The sequence below is a fragment of the Hylobates moloch genome, unplaced genomic scaffold (assembly GCF_009828535.3).
Source record: "Hylobates moloch isolate HMO894 unplaced genomic scaffold, HMol_V3 SCAFFOLD_3, whole genome shotgun sequence".
Classification (NCBI taxonomy): Eukaryota; Metazoa; Chordata; class Mammalia; order Primates; family Hylobatidae; genus Hylobates; species Hylobates moloch.
Window position 1 is genome coordinate 69,874,941 of NW_026652278.1, and position 14,889 is coordinate 69,889,829.

At 45.3% G+C, this 14,889-nt stretch overlaps 1 long non-coding RNA gene across 2 annotated transcripts in view; it reads left to right on the forward strand.

Annotated features, from left to right (window-relative positions):
• The first annotated feature begins 6,869 nt into the window (after positions 1–6,869).
• Positions 6,870–14,889, forward strand: part of LOC116478981 (uncharacterized) — a 65,458-nt gene continuing 57,438 nt past the window's right edge. For both annotated transcript variants that reach the window (XR_004250906.1, XR_009212574.1), the window contains exon 1: positions 6,870–7,137. This is a non-coding gene — a long non-coding RNA (uncharacterized LOC116478981). The remainder of the gene's footprint in view (positions 7,138–14,889) is intronic.

The window sequence follows — 14,889 nt, forward strand, 5'->3', positions numbered from 1 at the left end:
ATCTTCATTCACGTTTTCAATTGTTTTTATTGTGGTAAAGTACACATAACATTTACCATGGTTAACAATTATTATTATTATTTTTTTTAGATGGAGTCTTGCTCTGTCACCCAGGCTGGAGTGCAGTGGTGTGATCTCAGCTCACGGCAACTTCCGCCTCCCGAGTTCAAGTAATTCTCCTGCCTCAGCCTCCCAAGTAGCTGGCACTGCAGCTAACTTTTGGATTTTTAGTAGAGATGGGGTTTCGCCATGTTGGCTGGGCTATGCTCGAACTCCCAACCTCAGGTGATCCGCCTGCCTTGACCTCCCAAAGTGCTGGGAATACAGGCGTGAGCCACCACACCCGGCCTGTGACCATTTTTAAATGTACAGTTCAGTGTTATTAAACACATTCATAGTGCTGTGCAGCCATCACACCATCCATCTTGAGACCGCTTCACTTTGTAAAACAGAAACTCTGTACCCACTAAACAATAATTCCCCATTCTCTCTTTCCTCTGCCCCTGACAACCACCATTCTACTTTTTGTCTCTATGAATTTGACTACTTTAGGTACCACCTGGAAATGGAACCATGCAGAATTTGTGGTTTTGTGACTGGCTTATTTCATTTAGCATAGTATTCTCAAGGCTCACTAGTGATATATCACATTGCAGAATTCCCTTCCTTTCAAAGGCTGAATAATATGCCATTGTGTGCATATATCCCATTTTGTTTATCCATTCATCTATCGATGGACAAGTTGGTTACTTCCATATTTTAGCTATCAAGAATAATGCTGTTATGAATAAGTCTTCTTTCTCTTTTGGTGAATGATGTTGGCTCTCAGCTGGGACCTTGGCTGGGTGTGGGTCAGATACCTCTGTTGGCCTCTCTGTGTGAACTCTCTGTACAAGCTAGTTGGGCTTCCTCACACCATGGCAGCTGGATTCTAGGACCCAGCATTGCTGGAGAGCTACCAGAAGCTGCATGGCCTCTCTATGATCTTGGAAATCATTTAGTGTCACTTCTGCCACATTTTATTGGTGGAAGCAGTCTCAAGTAGGCTCAGATGGAACAGGATGGGAATTAGCCTCCTTCTTTTCATGGAGAGAGGCAAGTTTATGTTGTAAGAAGAGCACGTGGAATGGGAGATACTGCTGCAGCCATTTTTGAAAACACAACCAACTACATCTTTGGAAAATCCATCTACCACATCCATAAACTTAGGAAGATGAGAGGGGTTGTCTCAAATGCACTTCACAGAGTGAGAAACTGAGGCTGCCAAAGTCATTGAACTGAAAAAGAGCCCTGAAAGCCCAACATCTATTCAGTTTAGAGATTCCTTCTATAGCATTTCTGGGAGCTAATCATCCAGCCTCTGCTTGAATATCTGTAGTGATGGGGAGAGCATTACCTTACAAAGGGATCATTTCAATTGTTGCATGGTTGAGATTGTCAAAAAGTTCTTAGATTGTGATAAAAACTGCTTCCCTATAAGCCCCTTTCATTGTCTCTGATTTTGCCTCTGATGAATCAGGACCAGATAAGCTAGAAGGAAACGTCCGCCCTTTAGTGCTAACCATGTGCCAGCCTGTGCCTGGGGGTTTCACAGCCATTTTGTGGAGAACAAGCATGTGTCAGGCCTCTCAGTGTTGATGGAGATGTCACTTTGCCATCCTGAAGTCTTTCTTCTTTTCCTCAAAGACTGAATTTCCTGACTGCTCATCACCTTTGCCTGTGTTACAGTTTCTCAGAATTCCTAAAACATCATTTGGACATGATGCTCTAGTCTAACCTAGCTCATCTTTTTAATTTTATTTTTTAAAGAAGCCACATCATGGCTGGGTGTAGTGGCTCAAGCCTGTAATTCCAGCAGTTTGGGAGGCTGAGGCAGGAGCATCTCTTGAGGCCAGGAGTTCGAGACCAGCCTGGCCAACATGGTGAAACCCCATCTCTACTAAAAATAGAAAAATTAGCCAGGCATGGTGATTTATGCCTGTAGTCCCAGCTACTTGGGAGACTGAGGGGGAAGATTGCTTGAGCCCAGGGGTTCGAGGCTGCAGTGAGCTGTGACTGCACCACCACATTCCAGCCTGGGCAACAAAGTGAGACCCTGTCTCAAAAAAATCCCCAAAAAACCTTATCACACAAGGCTAGCTCATCTTAAACTTGTAGTCAGCTGAAACCCTCCGATCATTTTTCACTGTAACTGCTGCTGCCCTGGTCTCTCCCATTGATCCAGGAATCTTGTCATCATACCAGGAGTAGGATAAGGATGAACATCCAGAGGTCAAGTTTTGGCCCGGAGAACTTCTGAGATTAAAATGTGTCTGAAGATTGGGACCTGTTGTCATGTCCAAGGTAGAGGGAGGAGTCAGCTGCAGCTCTGGCTTTCTGCTTGATGGCAGTGGGGGCAAGACAAACAGCTTCATTCAGAGGCTGTGAGGATCAACAGACACTTGCAGTACCCAGTACCTGTTCCTGTCTTGCTTGGGGATAGGCACAAACCACACGGACAGGGAAGTACCATTACTGACAGACTCAGAAGCTCAAGTGGTTTGGCCCTGGCCTGGAAATAGCTAGATCCATGCAGACTATTCAGACTGACTCCCTGGCATGAGGGGTGAGGTCACAGAGGGGACCATGGGGGAGGAGAGGATCAGAAAAGGCCATCACAGCCTTCCTTGTTCTCTGCCTCAGTGGGTTCTTATTCATGTACATATACATAAAAAGAGGGTAGAATCATGTGTTTATTTTAGGTGAATCCTCCTAAATTGACGTGTTCCCTGAACACAAGTCTGAGGGCTCTCTTTCACTGCAAGAGACAGAAAACAAACTAAACTTAGAGTAAGCAAGAAAGAGAATGCATTGACTCACTTGTTGGGAAGGCCGAGCATGGAGTGGGCTTCAGGTTTGACTAGATCTATGGACTGGAAAAAGGCATTGGGATTTGTCGTCATTTGCTGCTGCGATACATTGGCTTCTTCCAGATAGCAGCAGCCATGCTGCTAGAAGCTCTGGGGTCTTAGCCTTACTATACTCAATCTAAAAGGATTGAAGAGCATATCTCTTTTGGAATCAATATACAAAAATCCCAGAGAAGGACCCTGATTGGTCCGACATGGTTCACATGCCTATTCCTGGGCCAATCATTATTAGCAGGAAGATGGGATAGAATGATTGGCCAGGCCTGGGTCATACGTTTTTCCCAGTGGCCAGTGATTCCGCGGGCACCTAAGAGCAAGAAACAGGATACCCGGACCTCAGGGGACAGGCAAGTCCAGCAGTTTGGGAGGAGAAACAGAAGCTAAGCTGTCTTCTTGTGGTCTCCCTGGGATCTCGTGTCTGCTTCTTTTTGCCTGCCTCCTCGTTCTTCTGTTTCCCTGTGAACATTGGCTTTGGTATTTTTTTCTTCCTCAGCATGTATGTACATGGCTCAAAATGGCTGCCCCAGCCCCGAGCCCTTATGTGACTTTCAAGAGCTCCACACCACCTGTGGCTGAGTTCAGATGTTCAAGGAAGAGAGAATCCGATGGGTTGCAGGGATAGGTGTTAAATACTGGACCCATCAGTTGTGGCAAGGGTTAGGGATTTGTATTATATACACGGCTTCCGAGGTCTTCTTCCCCTTCAGCTGGCCTGTAGGGGCAGTTCGTTGGAGAAGGGGGCTGTGTGTGGGGCAGGCATTTCAGAACAAGATATCTTGCTGGTCCCAGGTGACCCAGAGAACAGCAAAGCATGGCACCATCCTGCCCTCAAGTAGCTTCAAGTCTAGCTGAGCAGGTGAGAGGCTCATCTGGGCCAGGGGTCATAGGACATCAGAGGAGGGCAAGGTCATTGTGGGCCAGGACAGGTGGAACAAGTTACCTGGAGCCAGTGGGAGTGCAGCTGGCCTTTCCAGGTAGGCAGGAAGGAAGGGACATGACCCTGTGCCATGTGGAGGAGACGTTGCCTCAGCAGATGCTCTTTTCTTCACACCTGAGCTAGCCCTGCTGAACAAATATGCAAATGGTTTGAAGTGTCCTGTCCATTAGCTTTTCCTCAGAGCATAAGCACTGGTCTTCCTGAGGCTTCTGTCTAACTTCCCACAACACCCTCTGTCCTTGGATTATCACAGAGTGCCCCCCTGTCCACTCACCATCTGTGTGTGTGTGTGTGTGTGTGTGTGCATGTGTGTGTGTGTAGGTTACGGGGAGTTTTTCATGATGTTTTGGAAAGTCAAGGAGTTTCTTCTCTCCTCAAAAGCCAAGAATGGAAAAAAAAAAATCTCCAAGAATAAAAGGAGGGAAAAATAACCCTTTGCATTTGGAGAATGTAAAGAGATCTGTAAGAACCCTAAGGTGGAGACTTCCGTTGTCATGCTGTGGTCCAGGAAAGTTCTGGACTTGCCCAAATTCTCATGGCTGGGACTAGAACCCTGGCTTTTACTGCCAGCCCAGGGCTCTTCCCTGAGCCCTCGGGGACAGTGGGCAGTGGGCCTGGCAGGGGTGGTCTGTATGTGACAGGACTAGGGGAATGCCTCACCATCACAAGGACTCAGTAGAGGCTCAATCCTAAAAACGCACCCGAAACCAAGTCCAGAGAGGATTTGGAGGCTCCGGGGAGGAGCTAAGAGGTTACCAGCATCTCCTTTGGGAAGGGGGTGAGAGTCCGTCCCACATGCCTTATCTGAGCAGATCTCATTTCCTGGTGGAGGAAAAGGAAGAGATCTTTGTGTTTCTCCTCTGTTTTTTCCCTTTCAGACAGACCAGACATCAGATCTCAGTCAGATAAATCTAGCTGAAACGAAAGGGGCCGAGGCTGGGGCTGGCACAAAGAAAAGGATCCCTTGCCAAAGTCACACAGGAAGACACTCCGAAAGACCCTCGCCCAAAGAAGAGGGCGGACAGGGTTCCCCTGGAGCTCCCTTTCCCTGAGGGACTGGCGTTCGACCTTCGATTCTTGTTCCACATGAGGTTTCATATAAGTGATTGTATTATTATTATTTTTTTGCATAGGTGAAAAGTCACAAATTATTAACGCTGAATTTCAAAGACTGCAGTCTTCTCACTCTGGGGTGGCATCTCTTCACTGTTCAGGCACGGGCAGCCTCACAGAACGGACGTGGCCCAGACCTCACTTGACCTCTGAGAGGCCCTGAAGGCAGTCGCGCAGGGGCAGGGGACAGGGCGGAGGGGGAGGACACTGAGCCGAGCGAGCGGGGAAGGAAGAGAGAGGAGGGGTGGGGAAGGAGAGGAGGGGCGGCGGGGAGCCCGGAGAGAAAGAAAGAGGGGAGACCCGGGAGAGGAAGAAGGGGAGGCCCGGGAGGGCGCGCGGAGGGGGTGTCAGCGAGGGGCCGCCTGTCAGGGTTCTATCTGCGCGATGATTGATGCGGGCCCGGGTTTTTCTGTCAGCCTGTCACGGCGCAGGAATGTTTAATGTTCTCATTATTGGTTACGCTGTTGTGTATATTTCTCTGTCAGCACCGCGGACCCAGCTGAACTGGCAGAGCACTTCAAAGGCCTACGGGTCATTCATCATCCCCATGACGCTCCGGCAAATGCTCAGCTTCAGCCCGCGCCAGGGATTTGTTATGACTTGCGAGCTGCCTGACAGACAGGGCCGCGGCGACCGGGAGGGGACGCGCGGGAGGCGGGCTCCGGGCCCTTCCTGTCACGCCGGGCCCGCGACTCCGACTCGGGGGGCAGGCGGCACGGCGCGGGGCGGGCCCGCCTGGGCGACCCCAGGGAGAGGTGGCGGGAGGAGGCAGGGGCGCGCCCCGTCGTGGGCCCCAGGGCGCCCCCACGCCTCTCCCTGCAGTCCCGCCCTCCTCCTCCCGGCGGGCAGCGGCCTCTCCCAAAGTTGTGCTGCAGACCCAGAGGTTGAGGGGGGGAAAAGCGAAACTTGCAACCGTCCAGGGCCAGGGAGGGGCGGGAGCTGGGAGCGAGAGCAGGAGAGTATCGGAGCTTTGTTTCCTTTCCCAGGCCGTGACATGATTAATCGTTTTCTTCTGATCTAATTTTGGAACATGAAAAACAGCACATTTGTCTTGAAGAAAAATGATGTGCCGAACTGCGCAGATGGAAATTTCGAGCAATGAGAAAGATTAAAGTGAAACCCCACTCCTTAGACCTAATCATGAGTTGTAGATTATTCTGTCGGCCCAGCCAGATGGTAGCTCTGATTCCACAGCCCCTTCTTATATTAATGAATACTCGACTGTTATATTTGACTTAGGTAAGTGAAATGTCTATCAGAGCTAATGGACTGCCAGCCAGCATAACACATGTTGTACCGCTAAGGGTCCTTCTGCATTTTTCATGTTTTATACTAATGTAGAACATTTTGTTTCCTACTGTTTTTCATCATTGTCACTGTTTGCTAAATATTTTCACATGGAAGGGGGGAGAGAGAGAGAGACAAACTCAGGAGGAAAAAGATCCCCCCTCCAAACTTGTGTCCAAAGCTAATTTCTTCCCGTTGGGCTTGGCTATAACTCTGCAAGTAAAACAGTCACCCCGAGCAATGCGTACAGGAACTCAATAGTAATGTGATTAAGTTCCTAGTCAACAAGACTACACTCGACTGTATGTTAACAAACCTAATTGTAGCCCCGTGGTGATAAATTGGGCCAGGGCCCTGGCTGCACATCTCTGAGGTCATGTCTAGGAGCGCTGTTTGACCCTCTTGTCTCAGGGAAGAGAATTGTCCTGGAGCGGGGTCCCTGTCTCAGCATGGTAGAGGGGCTGTTTTCTCCCTGACCTGGTTGTCCAGCCCCTGGGAGGATGGGTAGATGCCAGGAAGCATTTCAGAGCTGAAGGTCATTGGCATGAGAACTGGGCATTAGGATTTGCTGGAGGAGACCGGAAGGGCAGTGGCTTCTGAGCCATTGGCCCCTTTCACGTTGTGAGTGGCATCAGGATGCCTGAGAGGAGAGCATGCTGTTTCTGCTTCATTGGATCCATGCAGGTCTTGGAGGGTGGTGGCTCACTCTTTCTGGGCCAAGTAGAGGGTGGCTCAGACACTTCCCTTCCTCCAGGCTTCTCATCTGTAACTGGTGAAGCCCGGAAGAGCTTGTTGTTCAAGATGAAATCTTGTGTTACTTCTTTATGAAGGACTCCAGCCTGGTGGAGATGAATGAGTCCTGAAGATGGAATCGAAGCTGTTTGGGCACAAGTAAGCTGGAAGGGGTTGAGGGACATTTTCAAGGAGTGATGTCTTGAGAGAAAAATGGAAAGAAATCCACAGGCAGAAAAGAGATATCTAGATATGAAAACATGGGGCAGGGGGAGGGAGAGAGAGAAGAGAATGTGGAGAAAGAGAGAGACATAGAGGAGAGGACGTGTAGATACCAACAGAGGAGATGGCCCATGAACTCAGAGGAGGAACTCTCCTTGCCTCAGCCAAAGTGAGCTTCCTAAAAATGCCAATTTGACCCCTGCTGAAAATTCTCTCCTGGCTGTGATTTCTACGGGAGTCAGTTGCAATGTCTTGGCTGGGAATAGGTGACCCTCTCCATCTATCTCCAGCTTCTCTCTCCAGCCTTATCTCTCACTTATCCTCAACTGTGACCTTGCCCTTCTGCCACATGAGCCTTCTTAGGGTCCCCAAGAATGCCAGCCTCTTTCAGAACAGTGTGATTTTATCTGTGTCTATTTCTGTCTATCCTACTCTCCTGTATTCTTTCCCTGGCAAACTCCTACTCATCCTTCAAGACCCAGCTCTCAGGTCTCCTCCTCTGTGACATTTTCCTGACATTCCCAGGAGGCAGTATTCATCCTCTGACCCCCACCCCTGACTCTGGTCAGGCTGCATTGAAAAATGTCTGTGTTTGCAAGTCTCTTGCTCTACACCTTCCTTCCTCTACAGCTATTCCTCTGCTCATTCGTTTACTCATTCAAGAAATGTAAATTAAGAACCTACTATGTGACAGATATTGTTCTAGACACTGGGGATTTAGCAATGTACAAAATCCCCTGCCCTTCTGGAGGTGTATTTGTGGATTTCATTCATTTCAGTAGCTGTATTTGTGGATGTACTAATGAGGCTCTTTTATAGTAAGAAACAGAAACTTGCTCAGGCTAGCTCTAGAAATGGTTATTACTGTAAAATGGTGGCAATAAGGAAGGCAGAAAATCTCACAGAGACCCAAGAGCAGCTGCACAGCTGAGCTTCTCAGCTTCTGTAACTCGTTAATTGGCTCATTCATGGCCCTTGCTAGGCCCATGTCATTTAAGAAACTTTTTATTGTGATATGAAATACATACACAAAAGTGCATATATCACAAAAGTACAGCTCAATGAATTTTCACAAACTACAGCCCATAAAGAGGTCAAGAAACATAACATTCATTACCCCAGTACCTCCTATCCTCCTTTATTTCATTTTTAAGACAAATTCTCATCCCAGCTTCTCCCCAACTATTTACCATGTGATGTTTTATGTACAAGTTTTTATGTGGCCATGTTTTCAGTTCTTTTGGGTATATATGTAGGAGTGGGATTTCTGGCTCACTGCAACCTCCACCTCCCAGGTTCAAGTGATTCTCCTGTCTCAGGCTCCCAAGTAGCTGGGATTACGGATATGTGCCACCATGCCCAACTAATTTTGTGTTTTTAGTAGGCATGAGGTTTCACCATGTTGGTCAGGCTGGTCTCGAACTCCTGACCTCAGTTGATCCACCTGCCTCAGCCTCCCAAAGTGCTGGGATTACAGTTGTGAGTCACCATGCTCAGCCTTGTTTAACTTTTTGAATGTGATCTATTTGAAGTTAATTTCTGTGTATGGTATGAGGTAAGAGTTTAAGTTTATGTTTTGCATATGGATATCCAGTTGTCCCCCATAACTTTTTTTAAATCATGAATTTGCACAGGATTTTGTCAGGTGTTTTTTCTGCATTTACTGAGTGAGCTATTGAAATCTCTGAGTATTACTGTCGAATTATCTATTTCTCCTTTCAATTTCATGAGTTTTTGCTTTATGTATTTAGGGGTTCTGTTGTTCAGTGCATATATATTTATAATTGGTATTTCCTAATATATTTACAATTTTATGAAACATCCTTTGTCTCTAATTATCGGGGGAAATTCAGCCAGATATCGGGGAGAATTCACCCCCGATATTTCACGTGCTTTCTTTTCTATTTTCCTAAGCACTGGCCAGTTTGAGAAATAAAGGGACAGAGTATAAAAGAGAGAAATTTTAAAGCTGGGCATCCGGGGGAGACATCACATGTCGGTAGGTTCCGTGATGCCCCCCCGAGCAGTGAAACCAGCAAGTTTTTATTAGTGATTTTCAAAAGGGGAGGGAGTGTATGAATAGGGTGTGGGTCACAGAGATCAAGTGCTTCACAAGGTTATAGAATATCACAAGGCAAATGGAGGCAGGGCAAGATCACAGGACCACAGGACCGGGGTGAAATTAAAATTGCTAATGAAGTTTCGGGCACCATTGTCATTGATAACATCTTATCAGGAGACAGGGTTTGAGAGCAACCGGTCTGACCAAAATTTATTAGGCAGGAATTTCCTCATCCTAGTAAGCCTGGGAGTGCTATGGGAGACTGGGGCTTATTTCATCCCTACAGTCTCTAGCATAGAAGATGGCTACACCCAAGGGGCCATTTTAGATGCCCACCCTCAGGGGTGCATTCTCTTTCTCAGGGACATTCCTTGCTGAGAAAAAGAATGCAGCGATATTTCTCCCATTTGCTTTTGAAAGAAGAGAAATATGGCTCTGTTCCTCCTGGCTCACCGGCAGTCAGAGTTTAAGTTTATCTCTCTTGTTCCCTGAAACTTGCTGTTATCCTGTTCTTTATTTTATTTTATTTTATTTTATTTTTTTAAAGAAAATATATGCTTTTATTTTTCCGTGATTACAAACACAACTGAATATCAAATGCACAAAGTAAGAATTATACGGGGAAAAAAAATCAGATACGTTCATATACGTGTCACCATTTCAAGGCTATTTCCATCCAGAATAACCTTGGTTTGCCAGGGCCAATAGCAGAGGCGCTCCTCACATCCCAGACGATGGGCGGCTGGGCAGAGACACTCCTCACTTCCTAGATGGGGTGGCGGCCGGGCAGAGGCTGTAATCTTAGCACTTTGGGAGGTCAAGGCAGGCGGCTGGGAGGTGGAGGTTGTAGCGAGCCGAGATCACGCCACAGCACTCCAGCCTGGGCAACACTGAGCATTGAGTGCGTGAGACTCGATCTGTAATCCCAGCACTTCGGGAGGCCGAGGCGGGCAGATCACTTGAGGTCAGGAGTTGGAGACCAGCCTGGCCAACACGGCGAAACCCCATCTCCACCAAAAATACAAAAACCAGCCAGGCGTGGTGGTGTGCGCCTGCACTCCCAGGTATTCAGCAGGCCCAGGCAGGAGAATCAGGGGAGCCCGAGGCAGGGAGGTTGCAGTGAGCCGAGATCATGCCGCTGCACTCCAGCCTGGCAAGAAGAAGGAAGAAGAAGAAGGAAGAAGAAGAAGAAGAAGAAGGTGGTATTTTTTTTTTTCAAGGTGCCAGTTTCTTTTTCAAACACATTACAATTTGTGCATAAGTGTCCATGAAATCTTCACAATTTACGTTTAGAGATTGCAGTAAAGACAGGCATAAGAAATTATAAAAGTATTAATTTGGGGAACTAATAAATGTCCATGAAATCTTCACAATCCACGTTCTTCTGCCATGGCTTCAGCTGGTCCCTCTGTTCAGGGTCCCTGACTTCCTGCAACATCTAATAACTTTTCTTTCTTTCTTTTTTTTTTTTTTGAGACAGAGTCTCACTCTGTCACCCAGGCTGGAGTGCAATGGTGCGGTCTCAGTTCACTGCAACCTCCACCTCCCGGGTTCAAGTGATTCTCCTGCCTCAGCCTCCCGAGTAGCTGGGACTACAGACGCATGCCACTACACTCTGCTAATTTTTGTATTTTTAGTAGAGATGGGGCTTCATTATGTTGGCCAGGCTGATCTGGAACTCCTGACCTCATGATCCACCCCCCTGGGCCTCCCAAAGTGCTGGGATTAAAGGTGGGAGCCACCACACCTGGCCTCTCTAATAACATTTCTTATATTAAAATCTATTTTGTCTGATAGTAATATAGCCACTCTAGCTCTCTTATGGTTACTGTTTGCTTAGGATATCTCTTCCTATTTTTGTGTCTTGTTGACAGCATTTGGTTGGATCTTGCTTTTTCATCCAGTCTGACAATCTCTGCCTTTTGAATGTATATTTTAGTCTATTCCCTTTTTATGTGATTAATGATGTGGCTGGGTTAACACCTGCCATTTTTCTTTTCTTTTCTTTTTTTGAGACAGAGCCTTGCTCTGTTGCCCAGGATGGAGTGCAGTGGTGTGATCTTGGCTCACTGCGACCTCTGCCTCCTGGGTTGAAGCAATTCTCATGCCTCAGCCTCCTGAGTAGTTGGGACTACAGGCATGTGCTACCACACACAGCTAATTTTTTGTATTTTAGTAGAGATGGGGTTTCACCATGTTACCCAGGTTGGTCTCACACTCCTGAGCTCAGGCAATCCACCCACCTTGGCCTCCCAAAGTGCTGGGGTTACAGGTGTGAGCCACCATGCCTGGCCATTTCTATTTGTTTTGTATTTGCTTAATGTCTTTTTTGTTTCTCTTTTACTGCCTTATTTTATGTTGAATAATCATATTTTTAGTTAAAAAGTAACAATTTCAACTATCTTCATTTTATTTTCTCAGTGGTTGCTCCAGTGATTACAATTGCATTTAATTTATCACGATCTATTTCAGAAAAATGCTACTTTAATTCTGGTGAAATATAGAAACTTTGCTCCAATACATCTCCTTTTCTTCCCTTCTCCTCTATACTGTTGTCATTTATATTACATCTAAATATGTTATAAACCTAATAATACAGTGTTATAATTATTTTTTATTGCAATCTTGCATTTTAAAAAGAAGCTAAGAAAAGAAGTGAGAAAAAATATACAGAAAGAGTCTTTTATATTTACTAACATATATATCATTTCTGGCACTCTTTGTTTCTTTTTGTAGAGTTATCATGTGGGGTCATTTCTGTTTAGCCTAAAGGACTTTACTTAGTATTTCTTGTAAGGCATGCTAGCAACATATAATCTCAGTCTTTGTTTATCTGTGAACATCTTTATTTCCCTTCCATGTTGAAGGATTATTTTAGTTGTATATGGAATTTTTAGTTGAACATTTTTCTTTTCATGTAGCACTTTAAATATGTCATTCCATTGTCTCTGGCCTCCATTGTTTCTGATGAGAAGTTAGCTGTGCATTGTATTGTTGTTCTTCCATACGTGGTGATTTGTTTTTCTATTTCTGCTTTCAAGAGTTTTTCTTTGTCTTAGGCTTTCAAAAGTTTTACTCTGTGGATCTAGGTGTGGATCTCTTTTTATATATCCTACTTGGGGTTTATTGAGTTTCTTAGATGTGTAAAGTTATATTTGGGAAGATTTTGGCCATTTTATCTTCAAATACTTTTTCTGTTTCATTCTCTCTACTCTTCTTCTAGAATGCTAATTACAGATATGTGGGTACCCTTAATATTTCTTTACATCTCCTTTGCACATACGCACAGGCTCTGTTGGCCAGGGATGTGTAGGTACCTTTGGTCCTCTTTGGTGTCTAGTATACATACACACAGCCTCTGGCTAACCCAGGATATGTGAGGAATCCCCTGTGGCTTAAGTTTTACCTTTTAAAACTTCCTGATAAATCCCCTCTAGTCCATCAGTCCTTTGCTTAGCTGAAATGGAACTGCAACCTCAGATTGATGGAGCCACTGGTCCTTCCTGTTTGCTTGCCATTGAGATCACTTATCTGACAGTGCTCTAAACCAAGTGTGTCCTTTCCATTATCAATGGCAAAGCTGCTGGTTGTCATGGTGCTGGAAGGAGCTGGGGTTAGGGACATGGGGTGTGGGCAGCTATTGACTCATATTGTTCTTACCTAAAGTTTAGTAGTCTTCATTAAAAATATTTCTCAGTTTTTGTATCCCTTTGGTAGAATACTAGAGTGCTGAAGTGGTTTTTGACAATTTTGTTCAGCTTCGTCCTTGCTTTCTGGGAAGAAGTTTTGTAGACCTCCAAACTCCATTATGTGAGAAGTCAGAAGGCCCTTGGTGTATTTTCAGAGCCTCTAGTTCTGTTACTTACTAAACACCTTTGTCCTCCATATTTTCAGTTCAAATTTCCAATAGAAAGAATCTGGTCAAAACAGACTTGGGCAATGCCCCTCCTCCAAGCCATTTCATAGGTGGCTGCTTGGCTCTGCCTTGAAAGAGGTGGGAAGGCTAGGGGAGAACTTCAGGTGAGAGAAACAACTGCATGAGTCCAGGGCCAGGTGTATGTCACAATTTGTTTATTGTGGTTTCTGCCCCAGTCTAACTGATCCCACATATAGTTGGAAAGTGGTTCTGGGCAACCTTAGTGATGTAAATAAGGATTGAGTGAGGGTCTGCTTCAGGGAGGATTGGGATAGTGGACAGCAAGGCTGTTGGATCCACATTGTACCATGTAAAGCCAGGATAAGGCGAGCAGAGTGGGCCTGTCCAGGCTGAACTGCTCTTGCCTCACTCTTGCCCTGTCCTGGCCCTGCTCCTGATTCTTTCTTAATTCACGCCTGTCTCTGTCTGGAGTGAGTAGACACTCTAGTGTTGAATGTAGGTTCTACACTTTTCTTCAAGCATTCATTCACTCATTTATCCATGAATGCATTTAAGCAGTATTTGATCACCCACTTGTGTCAGATAGTGTGCTAGAGGGTGAGAATGTTATGGTAAGCAAGGCACAACTGGCCCTTACCCTCCCAAGGTTATAGCCTACTGAAGGCCAAGGATCCTTTCACTATGCTGGATGGCAGTGGCTAAATCTTTTTTTTTTGTTTTGAGACAGGGTCTTGCTCTGTCACCCAGGCTGGAGTGCAGTGGTACAATCTCAGTTCACTGCAGCCTCTGTCTCCTGGGTTCAACCAATTCTCCTGCCTCAGCCTCCTGAGTAGCTGGGATTACAGGCGTGTGCCACCACACCTGGCTAATTTTTGTATTTTTAGTAGAGATGGGGTTTCACCATGTTGGCCAGGCTGGTCTCGAACTCCTGGTCTCAAGTGATCTGCCTGCCTTGGCCTCCTGAAGTGCTGGGATTACAGGCGTGAGCCACCACGCCTTTTGGCCAAAGCAACCTGACTAAATCTTTACAGACAGGTTTGGTTGTTCTTTTTGGTCACTGGTTTGTTTTTTTTTGGTCTTTGTTTATCAGGTGAACAGCATAAACAAGATTGCAGAGAATATATTTAAACTATTTAAAATACCTTACTTTGTCTAAAGCCTCTAATATTTTCTTCAAATTCATCTTGCTAGTTACTAATGTGTATCATTATTCATTAAAGCAGGCCCAGTGAGACTCTCATTTAGTAAACTTAGTTATTAGTGAAAATATCATGATCTCCAAATGTACAGTAGAAGCTCTGTTAATTGACCTCCTTTTAAATATTTCTTCATTCTCTCTGTAAAACATACGGAGTGATGCCTTTAGTACAATAAACACTTGTGACTGGTTTACTACTCTCAATATGTCCACCAGTTGGGCTGGATGCTACTACAAATCAGTTGTGTATGTTCCTAAACCTGCTTATGTCAGTTGTACTTGTCATTTTAATAATTTGTTTAAAGATCATGTAAATAATAAAATTTAACTATATCCAGAAATAAATATTTTCTATGTTAACTAGATACAATGTTTTAGAAAGTCTCAATAAAGACAAGTAGCAAAAATACTATTTTGAATTTAGAGTGCTATGAAAACTAGAAAAGATTGGAGAAAAAAATCACAAATATCCAGAAGGAATTTCCATATGTAAAGGATTCTGCATGAAGATTATTTTTAAATTCTTACTATGCCTTAAAGAATACAAAACCA